A 23,923-nucleotide genomic window follows, 5' to 3' on the forward strand; every position below is an offset into this window, starting at 1 on the left:
TGGCCAATGTCTTTAATATTCAGTGAGCATAAGTCGGCAAATGGAAAAAGCCTATTTTTGAGTTTGCAAAACCAAGCTGTATGCCTGGGCGACAAGTGGAAGAATGTGATAAAGCAAACACCGACTGCACTTTTCAGATTACACTCAGCTAGCTGAGCTGTGAAGGGGCCTTGGAGTTTGGCTGTCAAGGTACGAGATCACTCGCTGCTGCAGGTAGACTTACAGCCCTTCGGCTCTACACCACCCGAGGTACCACTGCAGCTGGGGTGAGGTTTCCTAAGAAAGAAAAACTTGCATTTCTATAGCGCCTTTCACGACCACCGGACGTCCCAAAGCGCTTCACAGCCAATGAAGTACTTTGTGAAGTGTAGTCACTGTTGGAATGTGGGAAACACGGCAACCAAATTGCGCACAGCAAGCTCCCACAAACAGCAATGAGCAGATCATCTGTTTTTTAGGTAAAAACAGAAAATGCTGGAAATACTCAGCAGGTCAGGCAGCATCTGTGGAGAGAGAAACAGGGTCAACATTTCAGCTCGATGTTTCTCTCTCTACAGATGCTGCCTGACCTGCTGAGTATTTCCAGTATTTTCTGCTTTTATTTCAGATTTCCAGCATCTGCAGTATTTTGCTTTTGTATCTGTTTTTAGGTGTTTGTTGAGGGATAAATATTGGCCAGGACAGCAGGGAGAACTCCCCTACTCTTCTTCGAAATAGTGCCATGGGATATTTTCCCCATCCACCCGAGAGGGCAGACGGGGCCTCGGTTTAACATCTCACCTGAAAGACGACACCTCCGACAGCCCAGCATTCACCTCAGGACTGCACTGGGAGTGTCAGCTGAGATTTATGAGCTGAAGTCCCTGGAGTGGGACTGTGAACCCACAACCTGCTGACTCAGAGGCGAGAGAGCTACTCACTGAGCCGCGGCTGACACAAGAATGCCTTGCTGAACTACCGTTTTAATGTGAGTGAAAAGCTAACTATTTTCCTGGCAGCAGCACTAGTGTGGCAGTGTGGCAGCAGAGAGGATATCACAACACAGTGACAGATAAACTGAGGAAAATGTGTCACTTTTAGTTGGGTATTAACAACTCTCAGTTGATCGTATGCTACAAGTATATTTTTTTCGAGTCCTGTGAGCCATGTACTGGGTTTCCCTATTTTAAACGATGAAAGACGGTTTTTATTTACATTAGCAGTTGGGGGAATATATACTCACTGGTGCCATCCATGTATGACAACTCACTCTTAGTTTAGTAATCGTCAGGCGAATAGCTTTCTGGTCCTTGCTGAGAGACAGAAAATCTTGTTTCTCTCTTTAGCCTGAATAGGTGTTTTTTTAACCAGTGGCTCCCATGCTCTCAGTTCCAGAGTAGTACAGTTGCAACATAGAAGATAGGAGCAGGAGTCGGCCATTCGGCCCCTCGAGCCTGCCCCGCCATTCAATTAGATCATGGCTGATCATCCAAATTCAGTACCCTGTCCCTGCTTTCTCCCCATACCCCTTGATCCCTTTAGCCTTAAGAAATATATCCAACTCCTTCTTGAATACATTTAATGAATTGGCCTCTACTGCCTTCTTTGGTAGAGAATTCCACAGGTTCACCACTCTCTGGGTGAAAAAATTCCTCCTTGCTAGTTTGGCACCAGTGCCATTGCTGGAGCTGCTGGATAGCATAAGAGTTAAACCGTTCACTCGCACTAACTTTTCATCCTGGAAAGCAGAGCTCAAACACATACAACTCTGTTTGCTAGCATAAAACTCCCAGTGGCCTTTTAATGTTGAAAAGAATCGATGGGATAGTTGGCTTTCTTCCTCTTTCCCAACATTAGAAACTTAAAGCTAGGCTCCATCTATTGGCAGTGTCAGCTGTGGTTCAGTGGGTAGCTTTCCTGCCTCTGAAGTCGGAAGGTTGTGGGTTCAAGTCCCACTCCAGAGACTTGAGCACCAAATCTAGGCTGACACTTCCAGTGCAGTGCTGAGGGAGTGCTGCCCTATTGGAGGTGCTGCCTTTCGGGTGAGATGTTCAATTGAGGCTTTCTCAAATGGATGTAAAAGATCCCAAGGCACTATTTTGAAGAAGAGCAGGGCAGTTATCCCCGGTGTCCTGGCCAATATTTATCCCTCAATCAACATAACAAAAAAAATTATGTGGATATTATCACATTGCTGTTTGTGGGAGCTTGCTGTGTGCAAATTGGCTGTCGCGTTTTGTACTTTGCGACAGTGCATACACTTCAAAAATAATTACAGGAAACTCTCGTTTAAATGGCACCTAAATATCCAGAATTCTCTATTAACCAGCAAAATTCATACTCCGGAAACAACACCTCAATAACCGGCAATGTTGCCGAGTCCGAGTCTCCCGCGGTGGCCGAGTTAGTCAGTGGGGGTAGTTCTCCAAACTGCCACTACTCGGCTTCTTGGCGCTGTCGGATGTCCAAACACCTCAATAACAGGAGTCTGACTCTCCCGCGCTGCCGGTAGTCTCTTCCGATCTGCCATTTTTCTGTTTACTGTATAAGTTTTGTTTTACTGTTAAGTAATTAAAGAGTTATGGATTACCCTCAACTGGCAGTACTGTACTTAATCAAGCATCTTCCACCATCCATTTAACACAACATTCTGTAGGTGAGTACCCAAATACTGTACTCTGCACATTTTGTTTGTTAAAAATAGCATCGGTAGATAACCCTCTCCGTCATCCGGAATTTTTAATCAACCGGCAACACGGCGGTCCCGTCGGTGCCGGATACCAAAGAGTTTCCTGTAAGTGGCTGTAAAGCGCTTTGAGACGTCCTGAGGTTATGAAAGGCGCTACAGAAATGCAAGTCGTACTTTTTATTTTAAACTTATATCCAGTCTGTAGCTGAGGCTTGGTGAGGCGATTGTCTCTACCTGGTTTCACAAGCGTTGATGCTGATTGAGCAGTAGTTATACTGCTCGTCACTGCAATATGGAAGCTGCTTCATGATAAAGGAACACAGGCAATATTAACTGCACCATGATGTACCTTTTTAAGGTCAGGACCATTGGCAAGTAATCATCACCCATTATACGGAAAGAAAGGCCACACTGGAAATGATAAGCAAGGGTTTTATTCCTGCGCATCACTCAACAATGAGTTGAAGCGAGTGTTTCAATTTGGCTAGTGCACGTGGAGTCATGGGGCTTATTTGACTTGGAGCCGAAAACTAAATTTAAAACTCACCTTCTGAGACTCGTCTGGCCCAGAGCCCGGCTTCTGCAAGGTTTTGCCTGATGGGAGAGCCGACACTGACCTCCCCCCACTGCCCTGCTTGATTCATCGGAGCCGATCTACATATTTAAAGTAGCAACCACTGCTCACCTGTTTGAAAGAGCAGGGCCTAAAAATTCAGTTGCTTTGTGCCACCAACGCCTCCCATGACATTCAGCAGGAGGTTAGCAGCGTTGGTAACCGTTAGCGTCCCGGCCGCGACCTTCGGTTGCGCCCCCTGACTTACCGCCGGATGCTATGGCCGACGGGGTCAGGGGGGGCCTACCTGCGGCCAGGGCGGCGCTAATTAAAGGCAAGGTGCCGGGCAGCCATTTTTGTTGCTGGCCGCCTGTCAGCACCTGCCCCTGCTGCCATCCCGGGCCTCCTCTGAAGCCCCACCACGGTGTGCCGGCTGCACTCCGTGAGCCCGGCACTTCTCGAGTGCCGGGCTCTTTTGCCGGTACTCCGATCCCTGGTGGCCCAGCTGGGCCCTGGGTTGCGCTACGCAAAGCCCCTCCCCTTTAAGAAGGGGAGGGATGCCTGCACGGCGCGACGTGCTGCAGAGCGTGGCACTGCGGCAAATAGAGCTGCGATATTCGCTCGCAGTGCCCCAAGTGGGAGACGGGGCGCCTCCAGCAGCGGCCCACTTCCCTCCTGGGGTGCTACCGATGAATTTCGGCCGCGGGGGCGCTAATTTCTTCGGGGCGCTAAAAGTAGCGCCCTGGTGAAGTTAGTGCCCCAAAGGGGGCGCGACTCAATTTTCTCCCCCAGGTTAATATGGGGTCACGGTGGGAAGGTAGCGGGATCGGAGTGGGTAACTGACTCCCGTTATTTTAACTGCACCCCTCCCCCACCACCCCTCGCTGCATCCGCCAGGTTGGGGCAGTTAAAACGGGGCCTGCGTGTCTGTGCCTCAATGAATGTGTACGTTAGAAACAAAGGCAAGTTACGTTATGACGGAGCGGCTGGTTTTAAAGGAATAGATCAGAATGCACTTTTTCAAACAGCATTCATCAATCATGCAAACAAAGTTTGCAAGTTCCTCCATCAATTTAGTTTCTTACTTCTTGCAAAACATTACGATTAATGTGCCTTGTGCATAAATGGAGTGCACGTCAGATATCAGGAGTGCAGGTGCAGCAGGCGGTTAAGAAGGCAAATGGTATGTTGGCCTTCGTAGCGAGAGGGTTCGAGTACAGGAACAAGGATGTCTTGCTGCAGCTGTACAGGGCCTTGGTGAGACCACATCTTGAGTATTGTGTGCAGTTTTGGTCGCCTTATCTGAGGAAGGATGTTCTTGCCATGGAAGGAGTACAGCGAAGATTCACCAGGCTGATACCTGGGATGGCAGGAATGACGTATGAGGAGAGATTGGGTTAATTGGGCTTGTACTTGCTGGAGTTTAGAAGAATGAGAGGGGATCTCATTGAAACTTATAAAATTCTAACAGGACTAGACAGACTAGATGCAGGAAGGATGTTCCCGATGGCCGGGGAGTCCAGAACCAGGGGTCACAGTCTAAGGATAAGGGGTAAGCCATTTAGGACAGGGATGAGGAGGAATTTCTTCACCCAGAGAGTGGTGAACCTGTGGAATTCTCTTCCACAGAAGGCAGTAGAGGCCAATTCATTAAATATATTCAAGAAGGAGTTGGATATATTTCTTAAGGCTAAAGGGATCAAGGGATATGGGGAGAAAGCAGGGACCGGGTACTGAATTTGGATGATCAGCCATGATCGCATTGAATGGCGGAGCAGGCTCGAGGGACCGAATGGCCTACTCCTGCTCCTATCTTCTATGTTTCTATAAATCCATCAATTCCGCCTGCTCCGATTGGCAGTGAAGTCATTGCAAGGCAGCGGACAATAAGGGTGAACTAGATTCAGTGCTGATACCCGTTGTAGATACAATTTATATACGTTGTATTGTGAAAAATGTGTTTTTGAGCAAAACATTGAATTAAACGTGCGGGGACTCTGACTCTTTTTACTGAGTCAAACAGATGGATTTCAATGTTTATTAATATAAGAAAATGCACATTGGAACAAGAAATATACACAAAAAAAAACAAGGCCATTTTGGAAAAGTTATTGTGGACCCGCCTGGATTTGAACTGCTGCTGACCTCGGCCTTTTTTTCAAAGTCAAGACGGCATCATGTGATCGAATGTCACGTGATCAAATCTCCGGGAATACTTCAAACCAGAGTTGGCAACCCTCAGGGGCCCCCTTCTCCCAGCGGCTGTGTGCGAGTCACACGTCCAGCTCCCCGCTAACTGAACAAACACAACCTTTCTGTGACTGGTCAGGACAATGCACCTGACAGGCCCTGTCAAATGGTTACTGAACCAGTGCTGGCAGCTCAAACACTTCTTCTTCTCTTCTTCTTAGGCAGTCCCTCGGAGCCGAGGATGACTTGCTTCCACACTAAAAATGAGTTCTCAGGTGACTGATGAGTCCAATGCGAGACCTACAGTCTCTGTCACAGGTGGGGCAGACGGTGGTTGAAGGGGCGGGTGGGTGGGGTGCTTGGGTTGACGTGCGCTCCTTGCACTGCCTGCGCTTGGCTTCCGCTTGCTCCCGGCGAAGAGACACGAGGTGTTCGGCGCCTTCCCAGATGATTTTCCTCCACTTTGTGCGGTCTTGGGCCAGGGATTCCCAGGTGTCGGTGGGGATGTTGCACTTTTTCAAGGAAGCTTTGAGGGTGTCCTTGAAGCGATTCCTCTGCCCTCCTGGGGCTCTCTTGCCGTGCCGGAGCTCCAAGTAGAGCGCTTGTTTTGGGAGTCTCGTATCGGGCATGCGGACAATGTGACCCGTCCATCGGAGCTGATCGAGTGTGGTCAAAGCTTCGATGCTGGGGATGTTGGCCTGAGCAAGAACACCGACGTTGGTGCGCCTATCCTGCCAGTGGATTTGCAGGATCTTGCAGAGGCAGTGTTGGTTGTACCTCTCCAGTGCTTTGAGGTGCCTGCTGTACATGGTCCATGTCTCTGAGGCATACAGTGGGGCGGGTATCACTGCCGAAGACACAGCCAGCTCATTGTAGCCAACTGCCCGTCAGATTCGGGTATAAGCAGTCTCACGCCGACCCTCACGGATTGGCGGGCCGCACTTGGCTGAAGTGGTATCAGCAGAAAGCGTGCAAAAAAAAAATCCCACAGCTTCAAAAAAAAAATCTCATTTATTATTATGTTATCTGATTTTAAATTATCAGATTCCCGACTAAAAGGAATGAATGCATGAGGTGGCACCGCGCCAGCCCCGAGATTCTCGGCTAATGATTGCTGGCTTCAGTCCTGGGGGAGGTTCTGTCGGCAGTGGTGATGCTCCAAGCGGTTTACCTCTCCAGGCGAGCAGCAACTGCACTGAGAAGCTCATCACCATTGCACTGTGAGAATTAATTTATTGAGCGAACAGCTCAGAAAATGTCATTCCTTGAAAAGGAGCGCCATGATCCAAGTCGGCCGGAAGAGAGAATATTAATTAGAAAAGCCCGGATAAAAATTAACTCAGGCTGCCGGAATTGTTCAATTGAAAATAAATATGTTAAGAGAAAATCCCAAAGTTTTCATGACGTGAATAGTCTTTTGGTGGAGAAGGGATGTAATAAAATTTCTTCCTGCTTATTTAATGTCAATTTACTGCATAATTGCTTTAGGGAGGGTTTACTGCCACAGAGAATGTGAAAGGGTATCAGGTCCCAGGTTACCGCACTATCGGAGTGACATGTTTGACTGAACAAGCCAAAGACCACTCCCATCTAAATGACATCTTCTATAGGCTCTACAGCCCGCTGCTGATGCCAATGCAGTCCGTTTTCTTTTGCACATGTCTCCTATACGGCGCCATGATAGGAAGTCGGGTTCCCCCTTTCCTAATACGATAGCAAAATGCTGCGGATGCTGGAAATCCGAAATAACAACAGAAAACGCTGGAAAAACTCAGCAGGCCAGGCAACATCCGTGGAGAGAGAAACAGAGTTAACGGTTCAGGTCGAAACCCTTCATCAGAACTTGTCTTCGACCTGAAACGTTAACTCTGTTTCTCTCTCCACGGATGTTGCCTGGCCTGCTGAGTTTTTCCAGCGTTTTCTGTTGTTATTCCCCCTTTCTTAATCTTACCACTGCCGCCTCCTCCGTCAGTGATGAGTTTTTACCAATACCCTAATTGTACCAGAGACTTCTTTCCAGTATCTGCTGCAGTAATAGATGGTGCTTGCCAGCACATCACCTTTGGTCGTTTTTCAAAAGGAGCAATTTTTTAAAAAAATTTTACCACTAGAATAAACTGCGCTGATTTTATCTTAAAGGGCATCAGTGCGCTGAAGAACATTAATGAGGCACTTCTTCGAGATTTACGCGTCTTTAAGAGCCTGCTCAGTCTAAGGCAGAAATGGACTGCCTGAGTTCCATTTAACTCGACTCCTGCCTTGTGATTTTTTTTAGAATTGTTTCCATGGTTTTCAGAAAGCACTTTAATATCAGGAGTAATGTCACTGTCAATATTAAGGAATTAACAGCTCTCTAAATTGTTCTACCCCTACTATTTAGTAATAAAGATATGCCCTTCAGAACAAAATGGGTTCAGCTTTGTCCAAAATCCAGCCCTCTTTTGCTAACAAAAATGATCTGTTTTCCTTTGAATCAGAGGTTTTGTCAACTCGACCTAACATAGAAACATAGAAGATAGGAGCAGGAGTAGGCCATTCGGCCCCTTGAGCCTGTTCCACCATTTAATGAGATCATGGCTGATCATCCAAATTCAGTACCCTGTCCCTGCTTTCTCCCCATATCCCTTGATCCCTTTAGCCTTAAGAAACATATCTAACTCCTTCTTGAATATATTTAATGTATTGGCCTCAACTGCCTTCTGTGGTAGAGAATTCCACAGGTTCACCACTCTCTGGGTGAAGAAATTCCTCCTCATCTCTGTCCTAAATGGCTTACCCCTTATCCTTAGACTGTGACCCCTGGTTCTGGAACATCCTTCCTTAATCTAGTCTGTCTCGTCCTGTTAGAATTTTATAAGTTTCAATGAGATCCCCTCTCATTCTTCTAAACGCTAGCAAATATAAGCCTAATCGACCCAATCTCTCTTCATACGTCATTCCTGCCATCCCAGGTATCAGTCTGGTAAATCTTCGCTGCACTCCCTCCATGACAAGAACATCCTTCCTCAGTTAAGGCGACCAAAACTGCACACAATACTCAAGGTGTGGTCTCACCAAGGCCCTGTACAACTGCAGCAAGACATCCTTGCTCCTGTGCTCCTTCAGTACCGCCCCTCCGACAGTGCAGTCCTCCCTCAGTACATAGAAACATAGAAGATAGGAGCAGGAGTAGGCCATTTGGCCCCTCGAGCCTGTTCCGCCATTTAATGAGATCATGGCTGATCATACAAATTGAGGGCCGTGTCCCTGCTTTCTCCCCATATCCCTTGATCCCTTTAACCTTAAGGCCTTTGAGGCAGTCCTCAGCCAGATGCTCATGGACTCATGTTTGGCCGACCTAAACTGGAATTCTCCTACAAAACTTTGCACAGCTCTCTCTCTCTTTGTCACATCACTCCTCTGCCCTCCCTGCCATTTATTTCTTTTTCCTTTACCTCATTCCCCAGTCCCTTCTGCTGCAAAGGGGATGCATCTTAAATCAACATGTGTGTAAAATACCCCGTTGCTTTCCCGGCGCTGATACATTGTGAAGGGTGAGACTGGCCCAAAGTCCTGCTGAGGCGCACTGACGCCGAGCTGCAGGTGAAATGATATGAAGTTCAATGAGCGAGAGAGAGAGAGAGAAGAGTCCAGAAGCATGGAGAGATTTCCTGCTATTGTTGTTGAATCTCATTTACATCAAACACTCCTTGGACTCTCTGCTGCGGAATTCAGAGCCGGGGATCGCCTGTAAAATCAGCAGTAAAAATAACCGCCCAACGTGGGGCTCGAACCCACGACCTTGAGATTAAGAGTCTCATGTTCTACCGACTGAGCAAGCCGGTCCTGTCTGCAACAGTTCTCTCTCTCTGTCTTTATCAGTAAATCGAATGACCAAAGCCCGATTGAAAGATGGATTCTTCTCACTGCCCGATCACAAAACCCAGATCTTCTGTTATTTCACCTTCTAAAATCAGCCATGATCTCATTGAATAGCGGAGCAGGCTCGACCGGCTGAATGGCCTACTCCTGCTCCTATTTCTTATGTTCTTATGTTCTAACAAGCTACAAGAACATACAAAATTTTACAAGCAGGAAGAGACCAGCTGGTCCATCGAGCCCGCCCCACACCGTGAAGGCCAGAGCATCAGGACTTGACGCTTCCCACCTCTTCCACACGCACCCCCCACATCCCATCCCACCCCCGTCATGTAATCTCCTGGGAGAGGCAAAAAAAAAAATCCCGGGCCAATAAGGGAAAAACTACTCTGGAGAATTCCTCTGCAACCCTCTCAGGCCATCAAAGCCGGTCCAGGAGATCCCACGGACCAAAAGGCACTTACATTCAATATGATGCGATCCCTGCCCCAGTCAATCACCGGTCCAGCTCCCTCCTGAAGGCAGAGAGTCAACATCCACCGCACCAGCCAGCAACATATTCCAGAGACTCACTACTCTCTGGGGGAAAGAAGAACCGCCCAACGTCCAGTCTATTCCTACTCGAACACAATTTAAACTCATGTTCTGCGCTCCTCCCCAATCTGTTAAACTGGAATAATCTATCAATCTGTGCAGCCCTTTAATGATTTTATAGACCTCTATCAGGTCACCTCTTAACGTAGAAACATAGAAGATAGGAGCAGGAGTAGGCTATTCAGCCCCTCGAGCCTGTCCGCCATTTAATGAGATCATGGCTGATCATCCAAATTCAGTACCCTGTCCCTGCTTTCTCCCCATATCCCTTGATCCCTTTAGCCTTAAAAATATATCTAACTCCTTCTTGAATATATTTAATGAATTGGCCTCAACTGTCTTCTATGATAGAGAATTCCACAGGTTCACCACTCTCTGGCTGAAGAAATTCCTCCTCATCTCAGTCCTAAATGGCTTACCCCTTATCCTTAGACTGTGACCCCTGGTTCTGGACTCCCCCGCCATCGGGAACAGCCTTCCTGCATCTAGTCTGTCTAGTCCTGTTAGAATTTTATAAGTTTCAATGAGATCCCCTCTCATTCTTCTAAACTCTAGCGAATATAAGCCCAATCGACCCAATCTCTCTTCATACATCATTCCTGCCATCCGAGGTATCAGCCTGGTGAATCCTCGCTGCACTCCCTCCATGGCAAGAACATCCTTCCTCAGATAAGGCGACCAAAAGTTTAGGCGGCGCTAAAGTAAACAGACCCAGGTCTTTGAGCCTACCAGAGTAGCTGAGGTTCTTTAAGATAGGAATCATTCTTGTAGCTCTGCTCTGGGCCTTTTCCAAGGCCACTATATCACCCAGCATGTGGGGGGACCAAAGCTGGGCACTCCAGATGGGGTCTGACCAGTGACCTGTATAGTGTCAACATGGTGTCCTTTGATTTGTACTGAATGGTTCTATTAATACAACCCAATACCCTGTCAGATTTAGCTAGTTTCTCTACGTTGGCTATGATTCCTTCAGTGATCTGTGCACACTAACACCAAGACCTATTTCTCTCTCAACCTCTTTCAGTATATAAAAAGAGGCACTGGGAAAAAATAATAATAACACTGCTGAAGGGAATCAATGGGCTACTTGTAGTTTAAGACAAAGAGCGTCTCTATAAGAGAATAAGGCGACAGGAATATAAACGAGAAAACATGGAGCTAAATATAATTTTAAAAGAAATTACTTTACGTTTATCAGTTGTTAAATTATGAATGAGGCTGCCACCTAGTGCAACAAAAGTAGACTTGAGGATTGAGAAAAGCACAGACTCTGCAGTGAACAGACGGGCACATATGGTGCGAGAGAGAAGAAAATAACCCGTGGATCTTAATCAAAAGCAAAATACTGCGGATTCTGGAAATCTGAAATAAAAGCAGAAAATGCTGGAAATACTCAGCAGGTCTGGCTGCATCTGTACAGAGAGAGAAACAGAGTTAATCATTTCAGGTTCTGGCGAGGGGTCACCGACCTGAAACGTTAACTCTGTTTCTCTCTCCACAGATGCTGCCTGACCTGCTGAGTGTTTCCTGCTTTTATCTATGGATCTTACTGATGGGTCGAGATAGTTGGGCTTCTCAGATTCAAGCATGTTTATCCTGCACTCTATGTGGCAGTGGCACCCAGTGATAGAACAGTTCCATGAACTTCCCATTGTCTTCATTGTCATAATACTCACAAACCATGAGGGGAACGATACAGACCAAACTCCCGTTAAAAAGCCCTTTCGGTTCTCTCCTCGTGTGCCTCAACCAAAGCTCAGAAGAGCACCAGCGTAACATTTTGGGTTCCTATATGAGCCATCCATCTGACTTTTCTGAGGCAGATTATCGATGCAGTGCTAATTTCATAGAATCTTACAACACAGAAACAGGCCGTTCGGCCCAACAGGTCGGTGCTGGTGTTTATGCTCCACAGGAGCCTCCTCCTACCCCTCTTCATCTCACCCTATCAGCATATCCCTTCTATTCCTTTCTCCCTCATGTGTTTATCCAGCTTCCCCTTAAATGCATCTTTGCTATTCGCCTCAACTGCTCCCTGTGGTAGCGAGTTCCACATTCTAACTGACGTAAGGAAACTACTAGGCACTTGGTCTAAGCATTAAACAAAGCTTTAATCAACTGTTTTACAACATGGAGGTCTAGTTGTGTCCTTCACTAGTTCCTGTTAAGAATGTCCTGCGCAAGCTGGGCCCGTGCCCGAGTATTTATACTCTCCCTGGACAGCACCACCCGCAGGCCGCTCAGTATTAATTCATAAGTCTTTCTTTCATGAATGACTGATTCATGTCACTAACCACTCTGGATAAAAAAGTTTCTCCTGAATTCTTTATTGGATTTATTAGTGACTATCCTATATTTATGACCCCTAGTTTTGGACTCCTCCACAAGTAGAAACATCAAAGTACTTCATTGGTTGTAAAGCACTTTGGGACATCCTAAGGTTGTGAAAGGTGCTATATAAATGCAAGTCTTTCATTCTTTCTTCTCTACCTCTACCCTATCGAACCCCTTTGTAATTTTAAAGGGGTCACCTCTCAGTCTTCGCTAGGGAATAGAGCCCCAGTCTATTCAGTCTTTCCTGATAGTTGTAACCTCTCAGTTCTGGTATCATCCATGTAAATCTTGTTTTCACTTTCTCCAGTGCTCTATATCCTTTTTGTTAAATGGAGATCAGAACTATGCACAGTACTCTAAGTGTGGTCTAACCACAGTAGTTATTAGGGCAATTTATACTGCAAGTTACACCGGCTAAAATTAAGATTACACTGCCTAAACTTAATTTATGCAGGAGCTTCCATTCTATTTGTTTGCATTAGATTCAAACCCAGACCCCTGGAGGTGAGAGGAGAGTGTGCTAACCCACTGCACCAGTCATTCTGCCACTCTTTAATTTGGTTTGAAATTGTTAGAGCATGCTACGCATTTCAAAGAACAAAGCAAGGGCACAGGCGATTAGATTTATTCTGATGGGGTGACAGTGCTGACTGAAACTTTTGGTTTTTGGAACCCTGCCATTGACTTCGGTTTGTTTGCCCCCTTTTTTGCTCTCCCTGGAACAGTACCTTATCCACTAATGCGCAATCGTGTTGTGCTAGCTCCCCTGGGGTAACATGATTATTCACATGAAAATAACACAGTGGCCTTAATGGGGTTGGAGGGGGGGTGGGGCGGCGGGGGGTTAAATCTGTCGGCACAATGTCATTTTCACAGCCACCAGTCTGGTCTGTCGCGCCATGAGGCGCTGCTGAAAACCTCGGCAAGTTCTGGGAAGGTTTCCAAGCTCTGGGTGCCTGAGTCTGAAGCGAGGCTTGTTGCAGCTCAGATGGCTTTTAAGTCCTAATTTAGTGGAAATTTCTCCAAAGCAATGACTGATCTCTCTGCAAGCACGATTTAGTGCAAATTCCAGCCTGTTTGCCTTCCGATTTTATAACATGCTTTTTTTCTAATATCCAATAAAACCTAAATGTTACAGATTCAATATGATTAGTTTTTACCACTTTGTGATTTACGTCAGCATTTAGGAGTAAAGAGTACAATTTTCTGAAGTTAGCGGATCGCGCAGACACACACACACAGTCTCCAACAGCAGCCTCTTGTGGGGGGGCTTGTCACTGCGCCAGTCTGATTGCAAGTTCCACTGCATGTGGCAAAGCCTTTCGCAATGTAAGAAAAGAGCAGCACTCTGTAACTCGGTGTGGTTCTTAGAGAAAAGAGAGTGGGTGGGGGGACACCTTTAATAGCTCAACGGTCAAGCAACGCCTCGATTTTAAAATTCTCATCCTTGTTTTCAAATCCCTCCATAGCCTTGCCGCCTCCCTATCTCTGTAATCTCCTCCAACCCCACAAACCTCCGAGAAATCTGGCCTCCAATTCTGGCCTCTTGAGCATCCCTGATTTTAATCGCTCCACCATTAGTGGCCGTGCCTTCAGCTGCCCGGGCCCTGAGCTCTCGAATTCCCTGCCTAAACCTCTCTGCCTCGCTACCTGTCTTTCCTCCTTCAAAACGCTCCTTAAAACCTATTTCTTCATCTGCCCTAACATCTCTTTATATGGCTCGGTGTCAAATTTTATCTGCTAACGCTCCTGTGAAGCGCCTTGGGACGTTTTACTAGGTTAAAGGCGCTGTATAAATGCAAGTTGTTGATGTTGTAAATGCACTATCCAATGTGGAGCTGGTACAGACAAAGAAGACCACAGATTTAACCCTCACTTTGTACTGCGCTGGCCGATCTCAGCCAGGACAGAGGTAGTCTCAATTTTGGGATGCGGAAGACAACAGCTAAGGAAGCATTTATTGCCCTGAGGTGGTCCTTGAACCATTCCAGTCTTTGTGTTGATGGTACCTCAGCCATGGCGTTGGGTAAGAAATTCCAGAATACTGAGCCAGCGACAATGAAGAAACGGTGAGAGATGACCAGGCCAAGTTGACTTGAGCGTGGAGGTGATAGCACTCGCCATGACTTTGCTGCTCTTGTGCATCTTGGTGGTAGAGGGGAGGGAGGTGCTGTCGAAGTAACCTTGGTGAGTTGTGCATTCTGTAGTTAGTGCATAGTGCAGCCAGAGTATACCAGTGATGGATATTGAGTCCAGTGGTAAGGGCGCCAATCAAGCAAACTGCTGCGTGGCTGGATGGTGTCACTGATTCTTGAGTGTTGTTGTAGCTGCACCCATCCAGGCAATTGGAAAAGAATGTAATCAACTTTCCTGGTTTCTAATATGTGTTTACATACTGCAAACGGCAATTTAGATGTTCTCAATGACAGGGTTGTGTTTTCTGCATGTTCATTACTGACCATGGATGGGGTGTCATTAAAACTTGGGCTGTGCTTTCCAGCTGTGGTAGCACTTCTGGTGCATTGTGAGCTGCATCACGCTCTCTCGGGACTAGAGCCTTGAAGACGGTGGAGAGGCTTTGAGGGATCAGGAGATGAGCCACTCATCACAGAGTGCCCAGCCTTTGCCCTGCTCGTGTAGCCATGGTGTTGATAGGCCGGTTCCAGTTAAGTGTCTGGCCAATGATGAGCCCCAAGATGTTAACAGGGTGGGGGGGATGGGAGGGGAAACACAGCGATGGTGGTGCCGTTGGACTTTTACTTGTTGGAGATAGATTCCCTGCCACTTATTTGTCCAAATGGTGCCTGCTGCTTGTCAGCCCGAGCTTGGATATTGTCCAATTCAGGTTGTAGGTTGGCACGGACTGCTTCATTATTGGAGGAGCTGTGAATGGAGCTGAACACCGTGGAATGGTCAGGAAAACAGCCCCACTCCAAGGTCATTGACAAATCGACTGAAGACATTTTGGATGCGGACACTGCCCTGAAGAACCCCATATTATTGCTGGACAAGGAAAGGAGGAGAAAATCAGCCAGAGTCCTGCTGCTTATTCCTATTTAATGACGCTGTCTGGATAGTGCACACATGTAGACACTGCATGCACAAGGCTGTTGTCTTTCCCCCAGAGCCAAATAGCTTGCTGACATTCTCTCGGCACAGACTTTGAAGAAGATCAACAACTTGTATTTATATAGGGCCTTTAACATAGTAAAACGTCCCAAGGTGCTGCACAGGAGTGTTATAAGGCAAAACATTTGACACTGAGCCACATAAGGATAAATTAGGGCAGGTGACCAAAAGCTTGGTCAAAGAGGTAGGTTTTAAGGAGTGTCTTAAAGGAGGAAAGAGAGGTAGAGGGGCAGAGAGGTTTAGGCAGGGAATTCCAGAGCTTAGGGCCAAGGCAACAGAAAGCAACAATAGTTGAGCGATTATAATCAGGGATGCTCAAGAGGGCAGAATTAGAGGAGCACAGATATCTCGGGGGGGTTGTGGGGCTGAAGGAGATTACAGAGCTAGGGAGGGGCGAGGCCATGGAGGGATTCGAAAACAAGGATGAGAATATTGATATCGAGGCGTTGCTTAACCAGGAGCCAATGTAGGTCAGCGAACACAGGGGTGATGGGTGAATGGGACTTGGTGCAAGTTAGGACACGGACAGCCGAATTTTGGATGACTTCAAGTTTACGTAGGGTAGAATGTGGGAGGCCAGCCAGGAGTGCATTGGAATAGTCAAGTCTAGAGGTAACAAAGGCATGGATGAGGGTTTCAGCAGCAGATGAACTGAGGCAAGGGTGGAGACGGGCGCTGTTACCGAGGTGGAAATAGGCGGTCTTAGTTATGCTGAGGATATGTGGTCGGAAGCTCATTTCAGGGTCAAATATGAGACCAAGGTTGCGAACAGTGTGGTTCAGCCTCAGATAGATGTTAGGGAGAGGGATGGAGACAGTGGCTAGGGAACGGAGTTTGTGGCGGGGACTGAAAACAATGGCTTCGGTCTTCCCAATATTTAATTGGAGAAAATTTCTGCTCATCCAGAATTGGATGCCGGACAAGCAGTCTGACAATTTAGAGACCGTGGAGGGGTCGATAGAAGAGGTAGTGAGGTAGAGCTGGGTGTCATCAGCGTACATGTGGAAACTAACACTGTGTTTTCGGATGAGGTCGCCAAGGGGCAACATGTTGATGAAAAATAGGAGGGGGCCAAGGATAGATCCTTGGGGTACACCAGAGGTATCGATGCGGGAGTGGGAAGAGAAGCCGTTGCAGGTGATTCTCTGGCTACGATTAGATAGTTAAGAATGGAACCAGGTGAGTGCAGTCCCACCCAGCTGGACGACGGTGGAGAGGCATTGGAGAAGGATGGAGTGGTCAACCGTGTCAAAGGCTGCAGACAAGTCGAGAAGGACGAGGAGGGATAGTTTACCACAGTCACAGTTAAAACGAATGTCATTTGTGACTTTGATGAGAGCCATTTCGGTACTGTGGCAAGGGCGAAAAACTGATTGGAGGGATTCAAACATGGAACTGCAGGAAAGATGGGCACAGATTTGGGAGGCGACAACCCGTTAAAGGACTTTGGAGAGGAAAGGGAGGTTGGAGATGGGGCGGTAGTTTGCAAGGACGGAGGGGGTCCAGGTTTTTTTTTAAGGAGTGGGGTGATGACGGCAGATTTGAGGGAGAGGGGGACAGTACCTGCGGAGAGAGAACTGTTAACAATGTCAGCTAACATGGGAGCCAGAAAAGGAAGTTGGGTGGTCAGCAGTTTGGTGGGAATAGGGTCGAGGGAGCAGGAAGTGGGTCTCATGGACAAGATGAGCGCGGAGAGGTCATGAGGGGAGATTGGAGAGAAACTGGAGAAAGATGCGAGTTCAGGGCTAGGGCAGAGGGGAACCTTCGCGGAAGTTTTGCCCAGTGGGCTAGGGGAAGGAAGGGAAGTGACAGAGGCAGCTGAATGGATGGCCTCAATCTTAGAGACAAAGAAATCCATGAACTCCTCACACTTGTTGTTAGAGGTATTGTTGGCACATAACAGCCACTTTATGTGGAACACCAAAGAGCAACCAGCACCCATGAAACTGTGCTGCACATGAGCCAGGAGCGGAGGGGAAAAATAGATGTGGGTTAAGGAAGTATGACAGATGATTTTATAATTTAATGGAAATGAGCTACTTTAATGGAGTGAGAGGCAATCATTTGCACTAAGCCACTTAAGAAGAAGCAGATTAAAAATATGAATGCGTGGCTTGACAGATGGTGTAGGAGAGAGCGTTTAAGATTTCCACAGCATTAGGACAAGTTTCAGGACAGGGCTAAACTCTATAGATGGAGCAGGTTTCACCTAAACTAAACCAATATTACTTGCCTTTTCAGAGAAGGTAAATAGAACAGTGGGGGGAGGTTTTCAAGCTAATAAGGTGGTGGAAAGGCCAAATCTTGGGGAGGGATTTAGAATAATTACAGTGAAGAGGCAAAGCAATCTAAAATAGTAAGCTCAAGGACAGGGATTATAGAGAGACTTACCTTTGTCAGCCACGGCTCAGTAGGTAGCACCCTTGAGTCCGAAGGGTTTGAGCCCCCACTCCAGAGACTTGAGCACAAAAATCTAGGTTAACAATCCCAGTGCAGTGCTGAGGGAGTGCTGCACTGTCGGAGGTGCCGGCTTTCAGATGAGACTTTAAACCGAGGCCCCGTTTGCTCTCTCAGGTGGACGTAAAAGATCCCATGGCAGTATTTCGAAGAAGAGCAGGGGAGTTCTCTCCGGTGTCCTGGCCAATATCTATCCCTCAATCAGCATCACTAAAACAGATTATCTGGTCATCATCACATTGCTGTTTGTGGGAGCTTGCTGTGTGCAAATTGCCTGCTGCGTTTCCTACATTACAACAGTGACCACACTTTAAAAAGTACTTCATTGGCTGTAAAGCGCTTTGGGTCGTCCGGTGGTCGTGAAAGGTGCTATATAAATGGGAGTCTTTCTTTTTGGGCAGATAACATAGTGAAGGAAAAAATAAGATAACAAAGAAGTTTAGGAACTTATGGCAATAATTAGAATGGACAGACATGATGTTTTAGCCTTGACAGATACTTCGTTTCAGCAGAGAAAAGACTGGGAACTAAACATTCAGAGCGGTAACATTTCAGGAGAGATGAATGAAGGATGAAAGGGAGGAGGAGGAGTAGCCTTCTGAAGGACACAATTACAGCAATAGAAAGGAAGGTTTTTATTGTTAGTATTGCTCAGTTGGAGTCTGTCTCAGTTACATTAAGCGTAAGGGGTCTCTTACCTAGGGTAGACATAAATTATAGGAAGAAATCAAGGATGAGACTTGTCAGCAATTTTGAGAGATTTGTACAAGTAAGTGTCGTAGTAACAGGAGATTTCAACTCTCCGAAGGTAAATTAAGATAAGACAAAAGTTGCGGTTAAAATGAAAGGGGCTTCTTGAATGCAACCTTAATCAGTATGCTGCGTGTTCAACCGGGAAGGATGCAGTTCCAGACCAGAATCTAATTAGATTCACATTTCAGGGCCTGAAAATAAGTGGCTCTTCAGTTGACTTCCGCTATAACTTTGGCAGGAGTAAAGCAGAAGGGCCTCAACTAGTTTTGTTGGTCTATTCTCTGCTGGGGGCCCAGGAGCCTACACCTGCCCCAGACATGGCCACCAATGTGGGACAGGGTGGGAATTCCCAGCACTGGGAACTCTATTCTAAATGGTAAGGTTTGAACAGAGTGGAGAAGCAGAGTGTTCTATGGACGCAGACAAACAGAGCTTCAAAAGATGGGTCTGCTAGTGGAAGAAGCTATAAAAGAGGTCAATGGGATTCTGTCTTTTTTTCTCACAGGAGCAGTGAATGTAAAAACAAGGAAATGGCTTTGAATTTGTACAAGACGTGGGTTGAGCCACAATTGGAGCTTGTCGTGCATTTTCAGGCCCAAGTGATGCAGTGCAGATTCACTAGAATGACACTGGGAATGAGAGGTTATAGTTATGAAGAACAGCTCAAATATTTGGGACTCTTTTCACGAGAACAGTGAAGGTAAAGGGGTATCTAATAGAGGCTATCAAGATGATGAAAGGTTTCGACAGAGTAAATAGTAGAAGCTTGGTTCTATTGCTTGGCAAATAAGTCAAAAAAAGGGCATAGGACAGGATTTTCTCAGGAATTTCCACCTGATTTTAGACAATCTTCTGATGGACAGGGCAGAAAATCAGCCATTACGCCAGTTCCAAGCGGATTCCAGGTACTTGCAGGAAGTTTGCTGGAGGTGACATTAGATGGCAGATAAGCCCACTCTAAGAGTAAATGGGTTGGAGGGGGGCAGAATTTCAAGGGAGATTCACCAGACTGATACCTGGGATGGCAGGAACGACATATGAAGAGAGATTAGGTCGATTAGGCTTATATTCGCTAGAGTTTAGAAGAATGAGAGGGGATCTCATTGAAACTTATAAAATTCTAACGGGACTAGACAGACTAGATGCAGGAAGGATGTTCCCGATGGCGGGGGAGTCCAGAGCCAGGGGTCACAGTCTAAGGATAAGGGGTAAGCCATTTAGGACTGAGATGAGGAGGAATTTCTTCACCCAGAGAGTGGTGAACCTGTGGAATTCTCTGCCACAGAAGGCAGTTGAGGCCAATGCATTAAAGATATTCAAGAAGGAGTTAGATATATTTCTTAAGGCTAAAGGGATCAAGGGATATGGGGAGAAAGCAGGGACAGGGTACTGAGTTTGGATGAGCAGCCATGATCTCATTAAATGGCGGAACAGGCTCGAGGGGCCGAATGGACTAATCCTGCTCCTATCTTCTATGTTTCTATAAAGAAGTAATCAGGGATGGCCCTATCAGTGATTGACAATTTGGAGGTAGTGACTCCTTTCATGATGACAGGGGGCATGGTCATGGGTGTGTGCGAGGGAGCTTACCTGCAGGGTATGGTTGAGCGAGGGTAGATGGGTACAAAGGTTGGAGAGTAAATAGGGGGATGTGAGTGAAAATGACTGAGGAGGAAGAGCTGCTTGCTGCAAAGGCTAAGTGATGAAACGAGGAAAGAGATTTCCGTGGCAAAGTCACCGGGAGGGCTGAGGAGAGCAACAGTCAATGGGAGCTTTGAAAGAGGCAGATTGGGATCCTGTACGGTCTAAATATAGAAATAGGTGGACAAGAAAATAAACAAAATCAACACTGCAAAAATAACTAACACAAATACATCTAAACAATTGAATTTTGGGTCATTGATTTGGGGTTATAGATTTATATAAGAATAAAAATTGAATAAAAGAGTCTTAAACATAAGATCGTATGCTAGTTTCATTGTGCAAAGACTGAGCTTGCCTTGCATAGATCATATCTAAGATCCTTAAAGCTTAATTTGCACTGACAATCAATACAATATGTACTTTTTAAAAATATTACCAGGTGGGAATATGCTAATATTTCCTCCACATGCCCCTGAAATCCCTGATTTCCCTTTTAGAGAAGTTGGATAGCAAAAATATGAAGAAATGCTCACATCTGTTTGATGGCTGATCTGTACGTCTTGGAAGAGATCCCAGGTAATAGGAGGTTTGGCTGCCTATTTGTCACTTCCACCAGTTAAGAGAACTGCACACATCACTGGAAATGAGTTATAGGCCATCATTTTAATATTGGCTGAATTCTAAGTATGACGTTATGGTCTTTGGTTATCTTATAGCCTTGGTTTCAGAAGTTTAATGGAGTGTTTAATCTGCTTTGGAATCAGTCTTTGATTATTCTAGTCACAGTAAAGCTATTCAAAAGGGACGGAAAGTCCAGAGGGAATATGTTTTGTTCAGTACTTGCCCCATTTTATGAAGTAAAATAACGGACTCAGCAGACATTTGTTTGGCATTTTAGTGAAAATGCCAATCCTTCTTACCTGCTTGGGTACTCTCGAATTGGGGTCACCTCAACTGCGTGCTTGCTTTGTTGATGTCACCAGCAACAAACAATGGGGCCTGCAACTTCAAAGGCAACCCGAGAGATAATCGAGAGCAGCAGCACACTGGGAAACCATGCTACTGGCTAGGAATGAGGACTTCCCAACTGACAGCATGGTATCCTGGTATTCTGTGACTTTGGGCCAGTTTGAAACCATGGGCCATGCTGTTTTTCATGGAGCCATTCCAGGGCAGATGATACTAGCAGAGAGAGAAGTGCAACTCAAAGATTTCCATACAGTTCAGAGAATTGGCATTTTTACTGAAACATGAACCAAAAATCTGCCCAGTCTATTATTCCACTCTATTAAAGGAGTACCATGAACAAAAAGTACTTCCTCCAGAATTTCCTTGCTATTTAGGTCCTAGAAACAGAACTTTGGGGCTTCCTCGACTCGCTGCAGTCTGAGCAGACTGATCAACCTGTCCAAGATACCTTATGATATGATTTACTGTAATAAAGACTATTTTGATCATTTTGATTATTGTTATTCCTAACCTTGGGCATGTCTTGAGGCTAATCACCAGCTAGATCCCAGGCTTACCATGAATGAAAGAAACCGGCTAACCTTGTGCACCTCCGGTGGACAGATGACGAACAGTGTTGGCGGAGGCCTGGTTTTTATTAGGTGGTCGGCCCACCATATTGGCATACGGCTAGAATGTGGCATAGCCGTAGGTTGAAATTCAGGAATAGCGAGGAGCCGAGAATCGAGTGTGGTTGCCTTGCATTGTGGACTGTTAACAGAATGCAACATGAAAAGTTCAAAGGGAGAGGGACAAAATCTGTTTGTGAATTATTCGGGACGGTATCTGATTGCATAATTTTCATTGATTTGTGTAGCATGACAGCATGATGAATAATGTTCTCATTGCATTTCTGTAGGTTATATGTAGCCAATTTTCCATCCCAGTCTCTGATTCACAACCTGTCAGGTTTTTTTCTATCCCACTTGGTAATTTATGTCTTTGCTCTGTCTTTCCTATCCCACTTTGTAATTCACATCCAGGCTGCTTTTCTCTTTCTCACACTATCATTTACACCTTGGTTCTGTCCTTCCCTGTGTCATTGATGTTCTGGCTTTTTTTGCACTCTAGCACAACATGAGATTGTTTAATATTACAGTGTTTACTGGCATGGAGAAATTATTTCTTAGAAACCACACTCAGTGATGGGCAATGAAAGGCAGACTTTTACGCTTAAAGATAACCTTGTAGAGCAATAGACACATTGGAAAGCTTCTAAATTTAAAGACCCTACTGGCTGCACAAAGTCCTCCCATGTGGCTGCCCTTACTCATTCTTTGAGTCGGAAGTGGTGTTGCTTCCCCACTCTAACTCGCTATTTGGCTGTCTCCCAAGTATCACATTAAAATGGTATGGTATTTTAAAATTCTCAGCTTCATGTTCAGATCCCTCCATGGCCTCGCCCGCTCCCAATCTCTGTAACCTCCTTCAGCCCTACAACCCTCCACTAGCTCTGCGCTCCTCCAATTCTGGCCTCTTGAGCATCCCCTATTTTAATCGCTCCACCATTGGCGGCCGTGCCTTCAGCTGTCTGGGCCCTAAGCTCTGGAATTCCCTCCCTAAACCTCTCTGCTTCTCTCTCCTCCTTTAAAAGACTCCTTTGTAGCGGTTCGTGTAGATCGCCACTAAATAAGAGAGTTTGACTTCGACGAACTATAAATAAGTTGTTTATTTACAGGAACAGGCTAATTACAGCAGGTAAGATGGCAGGTAAGATGGCTGACTGTAGGAGCACCGTGGTGTAGGTCTTGTCCCAGCGGGGACTCCACGAGGACTGAGTTCGCAGTCCTGTGGGGAGCGTGATGACGTCATCGCGTTTGTGTTGTGGCGTCATCACGTTGTTCGCGTTTCCCGCGCTTAGGGCGTCACGTGATGCGCGTCGTTGCGTCGCTGGCCGTTGAGGCCGAAGTCGGGAGGCCGGGCTGTGCCGGTGCTTGCCGCGGGAGCGGAAGATCGCGTCACTCCCGTCGGCTGGCCGTTGAGGCCGAAGACACTAGGCCGGGCTGTGCCGGCGCACGCACATCACGTCGTACGTGACGTGACGTCAGCGTGCTAGGGCGCATCTTAAAGAGGCAATGGCCCCAACAGGTAAGTTAAAAGGGCAATGGCCCCAAAAGGTAAGTTAAACATACAGTAAGGTAAGTTAAAGGGAATTATGTGTCTCAATGTAAGGGACAACCAGTGGTACCACCACACCTTAAAAACCCACCGGTCCTAATATCTCCTTATGTGGCTCGGTGTCATTTTGTTTGATAATCGCTCCTGTGAAGCACCTTGGGACGTTTTACTACGATAAAAGCACGATATAAATGCAGGTTGTTGTTGTATATAGGTAAGAAATATGAATATATTATAGCTTTGGATTAAAGACGAAAAACAAGACTAGAGGGCGAATCTTTCCGCTAAAATAGTTCTCACAATAACCCAGTAAAGTTGCAGCAGCAGTCTTCATTCAGACAGAAAGCAATTGAATAGAGTCTATTGTGCCGCAATGTCAAAAAGCAGATGCTTTCGTTCGCCTCAGTAATCAGCACAATGACAGGGAACTCATCACCGTCTCTTTTCTTTCGCCCTGTCTTTCCAAGACTGTCGCTGACAAGAGTTGTGTTTTGACGCGCTCTGCTGCCAGACATCTCACTTGCATCTGCGCCTCAGTAAACTTCCAAAACACCAGCAATCTTGGTGCGCGAAAATTCGGATGGCAGACTTTTATTTAATTTTGTTTCTTCGTCTCC

General features: G+C 46.3%; 1 protein-coding gene and 1 non-coding gene across 2 annotated transcripts in view; both read right to left on the reverse strand.

Moving 5' to 3' along the window:
- The window catches only part of pcdh9 (protocadherin 9), a 907,022-nt gene that overhangs the window by 22,344 nt on the left and 860,755 nt on the right, over nucleotides 1-23,923 (reverse strand). The gene's annotated exons all lie outside the window — the stretch shown is intronic.
- On the reverse strand, nucleotides 9,164-9,236 carry trnak-cuu (transfer RNA lysine (anticodon CUU)). Its single transcript has one exon. It is a non-coding gene; the product is annotated as a tRNA-Lys (tRNA).

The sequence above is a fragment of the Somniosus microcephalus genome, chromosome 10 (assembly GCF_052327205.1).
Source record: "Somniosus microcephalus isolate GS21.2 chromosome 10, FLI_Smic_1.0, whole genome shotgun sequence".
Lineage (NCBI taxonomy): Eukaryota > Metazoa > Chordata > Chondrichthyes > Squaliformes > Somniosidae > Somniosus > Somniosus microcephalus.